This window comes from Leptinotarsa decemlineata, unplaced genomic scaffold (genome assembly GCF_025532065.1).
Source record: "Leptinotarsa decemlineata unplaced genomic scaffold, Ldec_3_MD MMD2_tig00078363_RagTag_RagTag, whole genome shotgun sequence".
Taxonomy (NCBI): Eukaryota; Metazoa; Arthropoda; class Insecta; order Coleoptera; family Chrysomelidae; genus Leptinotarsa; species Leptinotarsa decemlineata.
The window spans coordinates 1,136,815-1,156,478 of NW_027412728.1; the positions used below are offsets into that span (position 1 = coordinate 1,136,815).

Here is a 19,664-nt window from a genome sequence, read left to right on the forward strand (position 1 = left end):
ATCACAATGATGGAAATGAAGAGCAGAAACAGCAGCAGTTAGAAACATCTATAAACGAATTATAAATAACTAGAAACCTCCATATGGAGAAAATTAAAATGCAGAAACATATTCAACACAGTGTCGGACAGAATACTGAGGAAAAAGGAGACTGAGAAGCAAAACGAGTATCATACTAAAAAGTAATGGCGAGCCCATCTTTATAAGTTGATATAATTTTTTCAATAATACTGAATCATATATATTCCTAGCCATTTTGAAATTAATGAAAGTGAAACTTCTGGCTTCAAAAAACTTATGGAAGCACATAAGAACAGATATACTCCAGTTTTAGTTATACTAACCAGTTGAACCAATGACAAAGTATGTCTCAACAATACTTTCTTTCTTACTACAGGATCAGAATGCACACATAAGAATCAAGTCAGATACATATTTCTCCAACACATCCCACAATTTATGATATTAGGCATGTATTGGCAGTAACAATATAGTTACCTCAGATGAATGTTATAAATAAATATCTGATACAATATTTGACCAATATCCTGTTTTGTAGGATGTACTAACCTAACAAATTCATGTACTTTTATTTCAATCATTTACATGAGAAAAAATGTCGCACTTAGATCAAGATAACATATTTACATCACTGTAAAAGAAATTCATTCCTAGGGTTTCATTCATGTCTATGATCTACCACCAACACCATGTTGATGTTTCATTCCGCCTCACAGGACCACAATCATCAGTTTTGTGTGGGAATTCTGAAAAAAAATATATGAATTAAATTCTTTTCTTGAATAAAACTGGCCGATACTTTATGAAAATCCATATTAAAAAACTAATCAATACAGTTTATTGTATGATTTTCACTATAACCTTATAGTGAAAATCATACAATAAACTGTATTGATTAGTTTTTTTATCTATTTCAATACGAAAATGTCATAGACATTTTTGAACTTCACTACGTTAAAATAAAAAGCGCAGATGAAACCTTTACAGAGGAAAATACTGAATTTGAATAGAAATGTTGCTGTTTTGACATGGTGCAGGCACACTTGTTGAAATTTTTTTCTGAATATTTAAAAAATAACTCCTATTCAATTATGGAAAATTTTACTAAAAAAACGATAGAAATAAAAACAATAAAAATTAATTGGCGCTCCGGGGCAACTTCAATGATTCCAGTAGTAGATTTCAAAAAACAAGCATTTTATTTTTTGGGAAAGCAAGACAAAAACTTTCACTCCTAAAAATATAACTCTTTTGATTTAAAGGATTTTATGTTTTCCAAATGTTCCCTGCAATAAATTGACAAAAAAAACCTATAAAATAACAATTAGTTAAGAAAGAGAGAGAAATATTTTTTGTCTGAGGAACAAAAATTCTTATTGACAAAGCATAATATCTTTTGTGAATAGTTTAAAAAATAGACACTAAAACACATTTCACTCAGAATATAAACATAATTTAAAAAGATACATATAACAAAACATGAATTATAATAATAATAATGATTATTATTTATTTACAGTTCCAAAATACAACCAACTTTTCGTAATTTACAGTATTGCAAACAAAATAGAGCCGTCATTTAGGTTCTAGTGAACCTATCCATGACAACTTATTAAGAGCAGGAAACAATAAATGTACGAATGTCACTAAGGTATCCAACTAATTGAAAAAATATATAAAAGGTAAAACAAATGAAAATTGAAAATTACAGAAGTTATGGATTTTACCCAAAAAAAACGAAACAGTAACCTGACATTTTGTTCAGCTCATGCAAGGCAAGCTTGTGTTTTCAGTCAGAAAAAAATGAATGAAGGAACATACATCATATCAAATGCTACATCAGACCAGGGTAATAACTTCGGTATTGGAATTGAATCCGATTTAAAATGTTTCATTAAAAAACTCAGCAACAGAGTACATTGTTAACCTTTCAATTTTCCTGATCTCCAATGCTAACTTCTTACATATTTATCAACCATTGTATATGTGAGAGTCTTTTGACAAGATTTAAGGCTAAAAAAGGCAATCTGATATTTTCTGCCTGACAAGTACCTACTATAATTCGTTTGGATGGCTTCAAAGCTGTTAACCCTTCGTTACCTCGGTGGGGTATGACATACCCATATGTTCAGTGATTCTGAAGCCCAGTACATATCATTACACGTATGCAACCATAGTTGCCTATAGCTTCACTTTACACATTCAGCTTTGGATTCACATTAAGTAGCCAGTCGGTGTACTATCTTCGGAGCGTCTAGAAGTCTTGAAAGTGTTTCGGGGTGTGTCATACCCCACCGTGGTATTCGAGTTGGAAAAATTGTGAAAGGATATCGTCAGCTTTTGATTGTTTTTTTCGTGAATAAATAGTACCTACAGGGCTTTTTATGATGAGCTTTAATTAGCCGTTTCTAACAAACTATTTAACGGATCAACCTGAAAATTTCACAGTATGCATAAATCAATATGGCCTACACGTCTAAAATATTTCAGACGAAGAGGCTTTGTCGCTTCTACTATAAAGTAGCGGCTTCTTTGATTTTTCAAATGGAACACCCCGTATATAATATCATATTATGATTCATTATCACTTTGTCAACAAATCCATATACTATTTCCCTATACCTATCTACACACATCGGAAAAGTCTAAGGATATTTTTAAAAATGGCAATATTTTTTTTTTAAATCGCTTTAGAGAAAAAAAGTTGACGGGTGATTATTAAACGAATGTAACTTACAACAAAATTTATTAAATGGTCAAAAATACTGAGTGCGCATATAAGCAAAACTAAAAAAAAATATGGCTCTTCTTTGGCACCCCGAAAAAAAATCATAATACAAAAAAAATTGGAATCAGTACGAAGTATGGCCTCCACGCTGGTTTATTACGGCCCTACATCTATCGTGCATCGACAAAATGAGATTGTCAATGTCTTGTTGACGTACATTTGCCCATTCAGCGATTAAAAGCTCTCTCAATTGAAACGTTGTGTGAATGTTTCCCATATGCGGAGTAATTCTTCGTTAAAGCATGTCCCACACATGCTTGATGGGATTCAGGTCCGGTGATTGTGCTGGCCATGGTAATACATCAACTCCTTCGTTGGTGAGCCAGTCAGTCACTAGACGCGCGACATGTGGACGAGCATTATCGTGCATTAGGTGGAAGTTTTCACCAACAGCACCAGCAAACGGATGGACGATAGGTAGAAGAATGGTGTCGAGGTACTGTCGAATTTTGATAGAGCGATTTGGAAAAACGAGATCGATTCTGCCGCCGATCATGATTCCGCCCCATAGCATTACTGTACCACCTCTGTATGTGTGGACTTCCTGGACGTGTCTCAAACATTCATTATTTCCAGGTCGTCTCCACAGTCTTACTCGACGAGAATCTGGATGAAATCCAAATCTGGATTCGTCTGTAAACAAAACTATGGCCCAATCATTTGCATCCCAGTTTTGATGTTCTTGACACCACTCTAATCTTCTACCGCGATTGCCTCTCGACAAAGGTGGACATCTAAGTGGCCTTCTGTTGTGGAGATCTGCTTCATGCAGTCGATTTCTGACAGTATCACGACCAATGATTACCTGGTGCGTCTGCTGCAACACGTTAACCAACTCAGGTACTGTGATTGTCGGTTGTCTTCTTGCGGTTAAGACCAAAAATCGGTCTTGAACTGCAGGTGTAGCGCGTCCTCGCCCTGGATGTTGTTCGGCTGGACTGCCAGTTTCACGGAAACGCCGCCACAATCGACTGATAACACTTTGGGAGACCCCCAAACGAAGAGCTACATCATTTTGTCGCATGCCACCTTGAAGAAGCCCTACAGCTTTATTCATCTCAGTCAATGGTAACTGATGGCGTTCCATGTTAAATCACAATATTTCCAGTTTAATTGCTGAGCAAGAACTGCATGGAATGTACAAACTCGACACTTTCAGATTATTCATTTCAGCCGAAAACCTACAGTTTGTAAAAAACTTGATAAAAGATTAGTTACCGTTTTTGCAGGCTTTGTTCAACCCATAGAAATCTACAGGGTGGTCGAGTGAACTCTCTTGCACAAAAACGATCAAATTTGAATTGGAGTGGAGTGATACTATAAGGATCTTCACTCCGAGTCATATTTCCATTTGCCTCACACAGGGTCTTCAAAAAATGCAGATACTTTGATCTCATGAAGAAATGAGTGAAACTCAATTTTTTCAAATGGAACACCCTGTATATTTCAACAATTTTGAGCTCTACATCCAATTTTAGATTAACTTTGTTCAAATAATACTATTTCTATTTTGAACCGTTTTCGAGATAAACTGTTTCAAACGGAAACTGGCGTGGTTTTCTAGCTCGTTTTTTTAATTTCATCACTTATTTTGGATATTCAACATTTTTTTTATACTTAGTAATATTTCTTTTTGATCCAGTTTTTCAACTGTCTCAGATCAGTCAATTCGAAATTGGTATGTACCTACCTTAGAAAAAGTTACAATTTGTATACATTGAGGTATTGGTCTCTAATGTACAACAGTATACATCAATATTTTTTAATAGTGTGCTTTGGAAAAATAAATAAACCAATTATTTAACGTCAGACTTTCGTTGGTGGTTTTGACTGATTGTGATAGCTACCAATTATAATAGAATAATGTCAAGATTAGGTTACAGTAAGGAAGATTTTTTGAATTTATTAATAATTTATGGTGAGTGCAATAGAATTGCAAGTAGAACATGCCGAGTATTTCATGAAAGATATCCACAACTTCCGAAGCCGAATAATAATGTGATAAATTGACTACTAAAAAACTGTAGGTTGAATGGAACCTTCCATCCAAACATCATTCGTATGAAGACTAAAGTGAATGATGATGACAATGGTATAACAGTTTTGGGATACTTTCATGCATTTCCAAATGCTTCTCTGCACAAGGCTGAGAGGGAGATAGGTATACCCTACGTGACAATTTGTCGAATTCTTAATAAGCATAAATGGCATCCCTACTGTGTCCAACATTTGAAAGAGGCTGATTTACCTCGTAGAGTGAATGGTTACTTGTCAAGACTCAAGAGGATGAACATTTCTTTGACAATATCATATGGACAGATGAGGCCAAGTTTACAAAAAATGGAGTTTTCAATAGACACAACAGTCATTATTGGGCGCCAGAAAATTCCCATGTTGTCCGCCAAAGAATAAAGAATGAGTCAATTTTTTATATCGAGTTTTATGATGATAATTTGAATGCATCAAAATATGAATATTTACTGAGGAATGGAATTCAAATGATTTTAAATAAATAGACCAGGAAGAGAACGTGTATTGTACCAAATGGTGCTCCACCCCATAATTCTCATTCAGTCAGCGAAGCTTTAACCGAAAACTTCGAAGACAGATGGATTGGTAATAATGGACCTTTTCGTTGGCCTCCTAGAACACCAGATGGCAATCCATTAGATTATTTCGTGAGGGGTTTCATCAAAAATATGGTTTACTTTACTCCATTAACAACAATGGAAGATATGAAATCGAGAGTTACAACTGCTTTCAATAATTTGACTCCAGACTTGATCAGAAGCGCTACACATGACAATCTTTTGAAGAGATTACATGTTTGTTTAAGTAGAGGTGGAGATGTGTTAGAACATATTCTGAAATACACTGACGATTGAATAAACTTATGGGTTTATTATTTTCAGTTCGTGTTTCAGCGTTAATAAAACTATTGTTTGAAGAGAAGTTTCATTCGATGGTTGAGGAGTATTTTAATAATTATCTTTTCATTGTATTATCTGTGACTAATTGAGAAACATCGAACGAAATCTGTTTTACAAAAATGAGTGATGAACAAGGAAACCATGTCAATTTCCGTTTGAAACAGTTTATCTCGAAAACGGTTCAAAATAGAAATAGTATTATCTGAACAAAGTTAATCTAAAATTGGATGTAGAGCTCAAAAATGTTGAAATATAAATGAAAATTGAGTTCCACTCATTTTTTCATGAGATCAAAGTATCTGCATTTTTTGAAGACCCTGTATGAGGCAAATGGAAATATGACTCGGAGTGAAGATCCTCATAGTATCACTCCACTCCATTTCAAATTTGATCGTTTTAGTGCAAGAGAGTTCAAGATTATCAGCATTTATAAAAGTTCATGTTTGGTAAAAAAATATCGAAATTAATTTATATCTTCTAAACGGTAATAGATAGGTATAGAAAAATAGTATATGAATTTGTTGACAAAGTGATAATGAATCCTAATGAATCATATACGGGGTGTATATTTGAAAAATCAAAGAAGCCGCTACTTTATAGTAGAAGCGACAACGCCGCTTCGTCTAAAATACTTTAGGCGTGTAGGTCATATTGACTTATGCATACTGTGGAATTTTCAGGTTGATCCGTTGAATAATTTGCCAGAAACGGCTAATTAACGCTCATCATGAAATATCTAATCTAATATATCAGCGCATCACAATAATTGTGAGCGATGGCGAGCTCTTTGGAAAGAGTGTCTAGAAGATAGTAGCTCTGATGCTGGGGGACCAGAGTCTGAAAATGAACTGGACCATTTAAGTGTTCATAGTGATCATTCTGACACAGAAAATATTGAACCTCAGTTAGCTATAGAACAATCTAAAATGTTTCATGGTACCAATTATTTCAAGGGTATGAGTAAATGTAATGCATAATTTCAAATATTTTTGAATGAAAATCGTTTTTCAGGAAAAGATAATGTGACTAAGTGGTACAAACATTGTTCTACAAGACGAATACGAACATTATCACAAAAATGCCAGGACCTAAAGGTTGTGCTCGTGGAGCCAAGACCCCAATAGAATGTTGGCAGTTTTTTTTCGATGAAGATATGATTGCCGATATTGTCAAGTGGACAAATTTGATGATTGATAGGCGCAGAGAAATGTATGAGGATAAGCATACTTGTAATGATACGAATCCAATAGAAATGAGAGCACTGTTTTACATTTTATACCTAGCAGGAGTTTTAAGAAGTAATCATCATCATATGAAAGACATATGCCAAAAAAAATTACAAAACGATTATTATTTTAAAAACGGTGAGAGATAGGCATAGAACATGGTTCACAAAAGTGATTTGGATTTCGATGCAAAATTCAAAAATGATATAATATATAGGGTGTTCCATTTGAAATTTTCAAGATGTTGAGAAAGAGAGGAAAATTGTTATGGAGAATCGTCGAATCACTATTAGAGAAGTTGCTGAGGATGTCGGCATATCGGTTGGTACATGCCACACATTTTTTTCATAAATTTTGGGCATGAAGCGTGTGGCAGCGGAGTAAAAAAACATCGCATAAGCATCGCTCAGAGTTGTTGAATGAAGTCAACGGCGATCCAGATTTGCTTAAAAGGGAAATCATTGGTATATGTCTGTGACATCAAAACCAAAGTCCAATCTTACCAATGGAAGAACCCTGGAGAGCCAATACCAATGCACCGTAACAATTTTCCTCACTTTCTCAACATTTTCTTTGTTGTTGATGTTCTGGAGCGTCCAGAGTGAGCGTCGTCATTTAAATCTTATAGACCATTTGTGAAAAGCTTGTACCACTTGAAAACATTTTTCTGTTTGCCACTGTCAAAATTTCAAGTATTTTTGAGCATTTAATTCACTTGTGAAATAGCCGAAACTGTGAACATATATTCGGAGCAGTGTACCAACAATAGAAAACAAAAAAAAAACTCTCATCGACTGTACGTAGACCGCGAAACTTGAAAATTCAGCCCATTTTTTTAGCAGACCTCTCGTATTTGATTTCGCTTGTACGTTTAATTTTGGTGAATTTTCCGGATAAAAACTTCCCAGGAACTCCGTCAAAGACTTGAATTAGGAAATACAAATCCATTTACAGAATGAAATCAACACAAGCACATTTTTTCAAATAATGATTCACATTCCGTTCTAAATGATTGAAATCGGGAGTCCAATATTCATTATCCAAGCAGACAGCACTGTTTTGACTTGCCTCTCATCGATGGTGCTAGACGTGACCCTTTTTTCAACCTATTTTCATTATCCATTTCATACTCTGTAATAATAGCATTTTCTGCAACGGGGTACTCCTGATGGAAATAAATTGCTTTTTTTATCTCGAATGTACTTGAAGGTCAAACTTGAGTAGAAGTAAGGATGAGCAACTACTTTCATGAAGATGCCAAATATGAGATAAATAGAAATTGGCTTATCCAAGATGAGTAACTATTCCCACGAAAGTCTCTTGCAAATACCATCGATTGAGAAACCTTTATTTTCTCCGTAGTTTCCACTGTAAAGCAACTAGATGAAAACAGAACCGAAAACTTCAGTCAACAATGAATTCTTAGATCAGCCTAGTATTCCTGAAGACTACTTTGGCAGGTTGAAACAGCCTTGTGTTGCATTATGAATGTTTTGCTTTTGGGTTTTGGGTTCAACACAATGTGAAATAGGAATCAGTGTTCAAGAAATACAATCTGGTATTGATTTCATCCAGTAAATGTATTTATCTTACTTAATTTGAAGTGTATACAACGTTCCTGAAAAATATTGGATGTTATTCAGAAAATTTACCAAAATAATGGATACCAGCAAAAATACTCAAGTTTATTTTCCCCATATCTAAGAACTCATGGAGACTTTACAAAACAATTATCTATTCGTCCATAAAGCTTTTCTAAATATAAATATAAAAATAAAAACTGTAAAGTAGAACTTTATACAGGTGTAGGAAGGGCAAACTTCTGATTCACCCCATTGAGATACTGTGGAAATTCAATGTATTTTAACAAAGGAAATATTTTTGAAACAACAACTTTCATAAGGACATTGACTTATTCAAAAAACACTTTTTCCTATTCAGTTTGTACTCAGATCATTCGGTATGGAACTGAATCAGATAGCATTCACAGGATTGCTACACAATATCGTCGCCTGAATGTGAGTATTAGGTAACTCCAAATTTTGCAATTTCTAGTTCTCCACGATTGCATATAGTCGAGAACAAGCCGAATTTATTGTAATAAATAGGTAACTTGTCAAAGTAATGTAACGACATCTAGTAGACACTGTAAAAAGTAGATAAAATAAAATACGTGCTCGTTGTCAAGTCATAAATGGGTAACTGAAGACATCTATTTTTTTCAGAACGCTCAGAAGATCGTTTATAGTGCAAAAAGTAGATAACTCAAAATAGCAGCTTATTGCACCAAACAAACCTTAAAAATATTCGTTGTCTTTTCTGTAAGAAGTATGTAACAAGAGATACCTAGTTATTACAAATTTTGCAGGCCTGCATTTATGGTTTCAAAAGTTCAGTTCTTCAGTTCAGGTATTGACATTCGTAGGTTAGACCGGTAACGCGTTCCTTAGAGTAATAATGACATCCAGAGCGTCTAAAATTCTGAGTATGGTGACCATGAACCAAGCAAAAGGTAAGCAAGTGTTAAAATTTGAAACAGTAACAGTTTTTATAATGTTTTCATAAAGTTAGGTTATGGAATTATGTTGAGATACCTACTTTTTACATGTTATTTCAAATTTGAGTAATTTTGCAACTTTCGTGTATTTGATGTGAATACTTAATCGTTTTAACTTTTTTTTAGGTCTGGGTAAAAACATCATAGGGCCGGAGTCTATGAGCACTTGGTTGTACCAGAATGAATTTAGGTCGGAACTAGACAATTTTTCCGAATCAGAATCGACTCACAGAGAATTTCCAGAAGTGTCTGTCGAAAACAAACAGAAGAGAGATCACACTCTGAAACATGGCTCAGCTTGTCTTCAACATGAATTGAGGAACGATCAGCTTCCACTTCCCGGACCGAGTCATGATGTGATACATCAAGAAAAAGACAGAGGAGGGTCAAGTTCAGAACGAGGTAATAATAACTCTGTAGAAGTTTTTCGAACGGTTGCTGGTGATGACAGTGTCAGTGATTTTTCTCCAGATGAATCTAAATATTTTCCTAGTCATACTTCTTCTGATTCTGAAGAAACAGATCTCAATAATAATTTTTCTGACTCTGAGGTATCAAATTCCAGAAATAACTTAGTAGGAATGGAGGAACATCCAGAGGTGACTGATAAGCCTAGAAGAAAAAGAAGAAATCCAGACAATTGGCCAAGAAATATTAGAAAAAAAGTAGACTTTTAGAAAAGGAATACGTTACAACGAAAGGGGAAATAAGACCAGCTATCCAAATGATGCTTCCTTGCAAGGAAACCTGCAGATTGAAATGTTCAACAATCCCAGAAGCTGAAAGGCTTAACATTTTCAAGGCCTATTACGAACTAGGAGATTACTCACGACAACGAGATTTTATTCATGCCAACATGGGAAAAAATGTGAAAAAACTAAAACAACCGAGTCTGTAAAGTTATGTTCCTCAACACACTAGGAATTTGAAAAGGCGTTGTTGACATAGCTATGAAGAAGCGGTCAAACGAAAATATTGCAGCATCTGTTGGAGGTGGCACCTTAGATCCTGCTATAGTCCAAGACATAATGTTGGACATTAAAAGTTTTCCATGCGTTCCATCCCATTACTGCAGATCAGATATTGAACGAAAATACTTGGACTCGTCGTTGAATTTAGCCACCATGTACAGGATGTACGTTCAATGGTGTCAAGAAAATGGAAAGTCAACGACAAAGTTATCCACCTACCGAAATTGTTTCAAAGACAACTTCAATCTGGGTTTTCACAAACCAAAAAAAGACCAATATCGGATTTGTGAAGCCTTCAATAGCGAAGCTGATCCAACAGCAGACATGAAGAAAAATTATCATGCACACCAAAAACTGAAGGATAATTCTCGAGAAGCGAAACGACTGGACAATATAACAATAAGATCATCAGTTGCAATTTCGATTTGCAACAAGTTTTGCTTTGTCCTTCTGACCCCACAAATAATGCGTTATTTTATAAATGTCGATTAGCCACCTATAATTTCACGATTTATAATGTGGTTACAAAACAAGGTGACTGTTTTATGTGGCATGAAGGTCAAGGAGGTAGAGGGAGTTGTGAAATAGCGACCCATCTATTTCGGTATTTTCAATCTCTTCCAAGTTCCATAGAAGAAGGTGTTTCAGTGATCGTTGTGGGGGTCAAAATCTCAATAAATATGTTGTTGCAATGTGTATGCATACAGTTCAAACAACTGCCAACTTGAAATCCATTCATCCTTAATTTTTAACGCCTGGTCACAGCGAGATGGAGTGCGACTCTATGCACTTCGCCATTGGCACCGTGGTTTAAGAGAGTTGGGAAGGCTCTCTGGCCAGGTGATTGGAAAACTAGCGCAAGAAGTGCAAGAAAAAAGGGCGATAAGCCCTATAATGTGCATGATATTCAGGGAACAGATTTCTTTGATTGAAAGACATTTGCTGATACTCAGCTAACCATGAGAAAAAAAGAAATAAACAATAAGCCTGTTCAATTTCAAAAACTGTGCTGGTTCCGATTTAAAAAAGAAAATGTGTATCGATATGAGTGTAATGAGACTTTTGAAGTGGATAGTTTCATACAAGTGGATTGTAATAAAAAGGTTTTACGCCGGCAAACGACCAGTTTGATGCCTTGCTATTCTCGAGGTCATCCTATAACTGAGGTCAAATACAATGACTTGATGTCGTTGTTTTCTATGAATCCACCAGCATTAAGCCGTGACTATTTTGATTTTTACTACAACCTGCCACATAGGAGAACGGATGAGGAAGAGGAAGAGGAAGATAAAGATTACTGTTAATCAATTGCTTTCAGATCATTTATAAAACCAACAGAATTATATTTTTGCCAATAACTCAGAACAGTGCAAAATGAGTTACCCAGTTTTTACACTCAGGCGACGATATATACGAGGTCTGTTCAAAAAATTTGGTCAATTTCCATTTTTTTTTTTTAAAAATATTCATCAATTTCTATTTTGTTCCTTCCAAAGTAGTCCCTCTCATATACAGTACATTTCTATATTGTCCCCCTTTTTATTTCCCAGATGGCGACTAGGCGCCATCTGGGAAAAAAATAAATGGAAAAGAGGGTCTTGTGACACATCATTTTGAAGCTCCTGACGAATACTTCACAACCCTAGAATATGAAGTTAATATCTTCACCTACTACAAAATGGCGGAACTTTGCCTGAAGACAAACACATTAATATCGATATTTCTAAAAATATTTTTTTTATCTGCCATATGACAATTTCAACAACCGGATAAAGCTTGTTGAGTTATTTTTTGTTTATAAAAACAACAAAAATGTCAGTACAACAATGAACATCATTGTTCAGTTCAAATATTCCCATTTAGTTTTCGGTTTTACTAGTAGAAAAGCACCACGTCAACAATCTCTAAAATGGTCAATTCTCGTCCATTGGAAGGAAAAATTGAAGCGATTTTTATTTACGATGCGACGCGTATCTTTCACGAGACCGAAAGGATTTTCAATGAAAATTCACTACTACCGGTAGTGTACATGAAGAATAGTAAGAGCTAATAATTGGTGAAATGGTAGTAAATCATGAACAGTCTACTTATTCCGCCGCGAATATTTGTGAGGTGTCTCCTTCTACTGTGTGGAGACTTTTGAAGAGGAATAGGTATTATCCATACAAAATTAAAATGATACACCAATTAACTGAAGATGACCCTGATCAAAGAACAGAATTCTGGGAAATCATGACAGAAACCATTGCAAGGCATCCTACCTATCTCCGCTTCAGTGACGAATGTACATTTTTCAAAACGGCAATGTTCACAGACAAAATTGCCGTCATTGAAGTGACACCAACTCACGTTTTCCGGGAAACACATACGCAATATCCAGAAAAAAATAACGTTTGGGCAGGAATATTGGGAAACCATATTGTATGTAGGACCTCTATTTATTGATCAAAATTCAACAGGGAAACTATAATGGAATATGCTGGAAACTACTGTTGACCCTCTCATCACTGAAATCGTCGAAGCGAATCCTAATGAATTCGATAAGGATATTGTATTTCAACAAGATGGAGAACCACCACATTACTCCAGACAAATAAGAAACTATTTGGATATTACTTTTCCCGGTCGTTGGATTGACCATCGAGGTCCTACGGAATGGCCAGTCCGCTCGCCAGATTTGACACCTTTGGAATTTTTTTGTAGGGCTTTTTGAAGCAAAGGTGTACAAAACTGAACCTGTTTCAATATTGGATATACGGCAGAGAATAATAAATATTTGTAGAGATATTGACGTTACTGTGTTCAAAAATGTTTGGCGTGAAATATCTGATAGGCTGTTCATATGTCAAAAAGTTCAAGGCAACCATTTCGAGCATCTTCTGAACTGACCTCAAACTTATTACCTCCTATTATGTAGTTAAATGTCAATGTATTCAGGCAATTATTCGCCATTTTGTAGTAGTTGAAGATATTGACATTATATTCTAGGGTTGTGAAGTATTCGTCAGGAGCTTCAAAATGATGTATCACAAGACCCCCCTTTCCATTCAATTTTTTTCCCAGATAGCACCCAGTCGCCATCTTGAAAGTTCCATCTGTAAATTTCACTTCAAAATAAAGTATTTGTGCATTAATTTCACTATCCCAAATTTCAATTTTTTGAGTTGACCCCTTCAAAAAATAAAAGGGGGGGAACATTAAAGGAATACACTGTATAAATAGAGAAGCGTATTGGTCCTAAAACTGTACCTTGGGGTACGCCGTAGTTGATTACCCCTTCTTCACTTAGTACTTTGTTAATAATCACTACTTGTCTTCTATCAAAAAGGTAACTAGTAAGTAGTTAGTAATGACTGACACATTTTTGAAATAGACAAAGAGTTACCTTCTGTGATTGGAGATTGTGCATAAATCATTCCGTTGATGGTCTTTTTGACTTTTGACATCTATCCAGTTACAACTATCTGCGCTATGAAACGATCTGTTCATCCAACATCAGAATGTAAGCACTACACAGCTCCATCTTCAAATTTGTGAAGCCAATTATCTGAAAATCAATATTGAACATAAATATAATATGGCTGGCTGTATACAAATCTAGGCTGAAACAACACAAGAATAACGTCAAGCAAAAAAAGATTAGTTACTTTCCCACTAAAATTGACAATGCCAGTAACAAAACTAAAGAAACGTGGAATATAGTAAACAACGAGTTGGGAAGAAAAGAAAGTGTTATGCTGATAATGTTATCACTCTCCATCATGAATCAGTTGTGGTTAAACACCCTTCTGCTGTAGCAGACCTATTTGCCCATCATTTTGCAAATTCTGCTGAAACGGCTATTTCCACACACTTAGGTCAAAATCTAACATTACCTTGTACAACCAGTACGAATGTTAATATTGTACACTCATTTGAGAATGGACCGATTACTGAAGCTGAAATTCATGCTTCATTGAGATTAATGAAAAATAAAAATTTGAGTGGATCACATGACATGTCAATACCAGTTGTTAAAGAAATATTTGACCTTATTGTATCTCCTCTCATTTATCTAATGAATCAATCCTACATGCTAGGCTACTTTCCAGAAGAGTTCAAGAAAGTCATTCCTTTTTTTAAAAAAGGAAATAGAAATGACCTGAATAACTACCGACAAATTTCATTACTTTGTTCTCTTTCGAAATTGTATGAAAAAGTGGTGGCTACTAGAATAGTCAATTATTCAGAGTCAAATAATATACTATGTAATAATCAACATGGATTTAGAAAAGATCGTTCCATAGAAACCGCTGCCTATGATTATCTCAATAACATATACTCCGAAGCTGATGCCAATAGTTTTGTAATTAGTATTTTTTTTTTATCTGTCAATGGCATTTGACACTGTTTCATCAAATTTTCTATATATAAAGTTAGAGAGGCTTGGGTTTCCGCATAACATACCGATTCTGCTACAACACTGCAAAATCGCCTTATAGAAGCTACAGGAACGCCAATTTCGATCCAAACGATACAAAACCGACTTTACGAAGTACAACTCCTAGATTACCTCCAGCTCATCGAGGAAATCGTAGAAACTTTTGTCAAGAGCATCGTAATTGGAATTTAGAGCAATGGGCCAATGTAATGTTTACAGATGAAAAAAAATTCATGTTATTCAACAATGACGGACGTGTTCGGGTATGGAGACGTTCCGGTGAACGCTATTTGGATGACTGTGTGCAAGAAATTGTTCCCTTTGGAGGTGGATCGATAATAGTATGGGCTGGTATAACTTTGACAGGACACACGGACCTTGTGGTATTTCGGAAGGGACTTTAATGGCTGTCCGTTACATAGAGGAGATATTGGAACCTCATGTCGTCCCATTTGCCCAAAATATGGGCGCTGGGTTCAGCCCAAAATATGGGCGTTGGGTTCATTTTACAAAAAGATAATGCCAGGCCATACGTAGCCAGGGTCGTGAGAAATTTCCTACAGGAGCACAATATTAATGTTATGAGATGACCAGCTAATAGTCCGGGTTCAAATCCTATTGAGCAGCTCTGGGATGAACTGAAAAGACGTTTAAAGGATCATCAACCCTTCCAAAATCTTAAACAAGTTGCAGATGCTCTTTTGACGATTTACGAGCAGTTATCACAACAAATAATAAGAAATTTGGTGGAAAACATGCCTCGCGTTTGTGCCGAACTTCTTAGAGCCAGGGGTGGACGTACTCACTGTACATTTTTCTTAATTTTTTTCTGATATAAATTTTATTCGTTTTTGACACTCATTTGTATTTCTTTTTAATCGTATTACTAAACAGCATTTTGAAAACAATATAAGTTAAATTTAATAAAAACACATATAAACTATTTTATACATATAAATGTATGACAAAATATTACATATTTGTTTACTTATTGCATTTTACGGACATGTCTCTATATTCATTTTGAGTAGGTTTTTAAATTGTAACATTTGTATTTCAGGTGCCGTGATTTATGTTTTTATATTTATATTTTATCTTTATTCTTTGACTTTTAATTCAAGTATGACTAACTATTTCTTTCATTCTTTATATGTATATAACATATATTACAATTATTGATTTGCCATATGTACATTAAGTACCGAAAGTGGTCAATAAAATTATTATTATTATGTAGTACTAGTACTATGTTGCTGTATCGCTGGTTTTCCAATGTTTTGACAGAATCAGAATCATGAACTTAGGAGTGCGCAGCGTTATAGAACAGTGCTTTCAAAAAAATTGTTCTACCGCGCCATCTAGTGGCGAGTTACAGAAAAATTGATATCCTAAAAACCTTCTCTATGAAAAATTACCTATACATGTCAAGTTTCATCACGATCGATTGAGCGATATAAAATTTTATCATTTACCAACCAACCGACAAACATCCATTTTTATTCAGGGCTATTCAAATTCGTTTCTGTACATGGGGATCTCATAAATGATAAGAGATAGAGTGTCGGTTGAATTGTGGCAAAGTTGAGTATTTTAGAGACCTATTCAATGATGTAGAAAAATCGAATATAGCTCTTTTTGTTCTGGAGATATACAGGAATCCCAAATTATTTATTTGCCTATATCTTCTTTATTCACAGACATATTGAAAATCTGTCCACATTTTGCTATTGGCACTTGATGTGGGCTATTAGAATATGTCCATGAAACTTTTATATAGGGTGTCATCTGACTTGGGCCACCCCCATCTTTGAAATTTCAAATACGGACCTGTATTTTTTGTTGTAGTTTTTGGATCGTGGACGTTCATTTCATCCTGAGAAATTGAATTTCAATTTATATTTGAGATGTTTCAGTAATATTTGACTATAATTGGGTGAATTATTCCCTTTCAAATTACGGCCCTGGAAATTGGTTAATTTAATTAAATAAAAACACAATAGCAACTTTCACTTTTACTCTATGTACCATAGAGTTTTTACAGAGTTTTTTTTCATTTTCAGAAACCTATTCATATTTTTCATATTTCCATTGCTTCGAGCGTTTCCTACAATGAACTTCGAATAAGAAAACCTTTTATGATTATCTCAAACATATCTAAAACAAAAAATATATGATATGTGTTTTGATGAGCAAAAAAAGAAAGAATATCAATAACAATATCCACAACCAACACTATAATTGTAATGAAAATTGAAATGAAGTAATTTATATACACAAAAAAATTAATGGCGCAATAAATGTTCGAATTGGAGTCCTTCCATTTCGAGACAAATACTGGGCCAATATAATGGTCTGCAAGATCACCAGATCTTACTATTTTCGACTATTTTCTATGGGGGACATTGAAAAATAGGACTTACGCTGGCAAAGAGATAGAAAGTGTGGAAGACTCGAGATTCAGGATTTTGAATGATTTCGCAACAATACAGCAAATAAGTGTATTAAGGGCAATAAATAATTTGAAAAACCGAGTTCAAAAATGTCTCGAAATGGAAGGACTCCAATTCCAACATTTATTGCGGCATTAATTTTCTTGTGTATATAAATTACTTCATTTCAATTTTCATTAAAATTATAGTGTTCATTTCAAATGTTATTATTGCTATCATTTTTTTTTCTGCTTATTAAAACACATAATATATTTTTGATGTGTATATGTTTCGGATAATCATAAAAGTTTTTCCTATTCAATATTCATTGTAGAAAACGCTCAGAGCAATGAAAAAAATGTATAGGTACCAAAAAATTTTTAAAAAACTCTCCAAACACTCTACGGTACATAAGGAGACGTGAAAGTTGCTATTGTGTTTTTATTCAACTCCAGGTCCGTAAATCAAAAGGGAATAATTCACACAATAATAATCAAATATTACCAAAACATCCCGAAATATAAAATTCAATTTAATTTCTCAGTATGAAGTGAACGTCGACGATACAAAAAATACAACAAAAAATACAGGTCCGTATTCAAAAATTCAAAGATGGGGGTGGCCCAAGTCAGATGACACTCTGTATAAAAAATTCATGGACATATTGTGACAGCCAGTATCAATTGCCAATAGCAAAATTTGGACAGATTTTCAATATGTCTGTTAATAAAGAAGGTATAAACAAAAAAATAATTTGGAATTTTTTGTTTTTCCTGTATATCTCCAGAACCAAAAGAGCTATATTCGATTTCTCTACATCATTGAATAGGTAAAATACGCAACTTTGCCATAGTTTAACCAACACTCTTATCTCTTAATTGTTTACGAGATCCCATGTTCAGAAACGAATTTTAATAGCCCTGTATATATAGATACCAGTACCGAAACCTAGAGCTTTCAGTTTTGATAACAACAAATCATTAACCCTATCAAATGTCTTCAAGAAATTGGTGTATATAAAATCTATTTGATTACCTTTCTCCAAAGCACATAACAAATGTTGTTCACTTGTTATAGGATTTGTCATGGTAGATCGACCTGAACAGACACCATGATGTTGTGGAATTATTACATTCTTGCAGGCCAAGTGACCAGTTTATCCATCAACTTAGGTATTACAGACTGATTACATCAATAGTATTCAGAGAGATTTATGTACATATACATACAATCATGTACGATCACGTTTATACTCCTTTTATTAATGTACTTATATACAATCAAGGCCATCAATCGACTGTTCGACCCCACCGTTCCCTGATCTGGAGACCGTTCTCCAGGCATGCGCCCTTGGGACTCTACCAGCGGCGTAGCAGCCACATTCATTGCACTATTGATATTTTATTCTCATGATTATGATTTTGATTCAATTTGCCAATTGAACTATTTCATACAAATTCAACCGCAATTTGAAGTAAGAAAATTACCTGATTTGTATGCTGCCTTCACTTTGGTTCATTACAGAATGGCAAAGTCGGGGTTACTTTCTAGGACCAAGATACTCTAAGCATGTTCATTATCCCTTCGGACATTCATCTAAAGAAGCGTTTCTTCTGGGACCAAGCTGAAAAAAAGTCCATGATAAATATAAATGTCATGCTTATTATCAATGTGTATAATAAAATACTAGCTAATCACTGTCTTGTACAGACTACAATATAACCTAGGTGAGAATTGGGAATAAATACACAGAACAACAAAGGAAACTATTACAAATTTAGTATGGAAAATATTCATTCAACGGATATAAAGTTTTTAATTTGATTACAAAATTAAATATTTCGAAATAAAATTTGAAAACATTAATCTCTCCCAGCTACCTACACCGTAGGCTGTGGGAAAACAACTTTTTTTTTCCCGGCCAATACCACGCTGGATATTGAATTATATACGACAGACATTTATGCAAGATACCTCATTGGGGTTAGCCCTGCAGGTGTTTGTTGTTCATCCATCAGCAGGACTAAGCTGAAATTATTCGAGTAGATCACCTACAAGCCTGTTTCGAGGTATTACCATTCATCAGTGCAGGAAAGATCCTACCCAAACAGTAGTTTCTTGGTACCCGGTTAATTTCAACTTGGCTCCGCTGCCTGTATAAAACCTTCTTCTAAGAAAAGAAAAATTGTTAACTAGTAACAGCTCCATCTCATGAGCAAAGCCTCAAGCGGGAAAGAAATCCCATTTACCGATTTACCAATGTCTGCAGACTGTATTGAGGAGAAATACATACGTACTGGAAAATAAATATTTTGAAACGAA

General features: G+C 34.7%; 1 long non-coding RNA gene across 1 annotated transcript; it reads right to left on the bottom strand.

Annotated features, from left to right (window-relative positions):
* Window positions 1-576: 576 nt before the first annotated feature.
* LOC111513003 (uncharacterized) lies at window positions 577-18,974 on the bottom strand. Its single transcript, XR_002723154.2, has 3 exons — window positions 18,378-18,974; window positions 13,879-14,040; window positions 577-767 (listed from the first exon to the last, which is right to left on the bottom strand). It is a non-coding gene; the product is annotated as an uncharacterized lncRNA (long non-coding RNA).
* Between the last annotated feature and the right edge of the window lie 690 nt (window positions 18,975-19,664).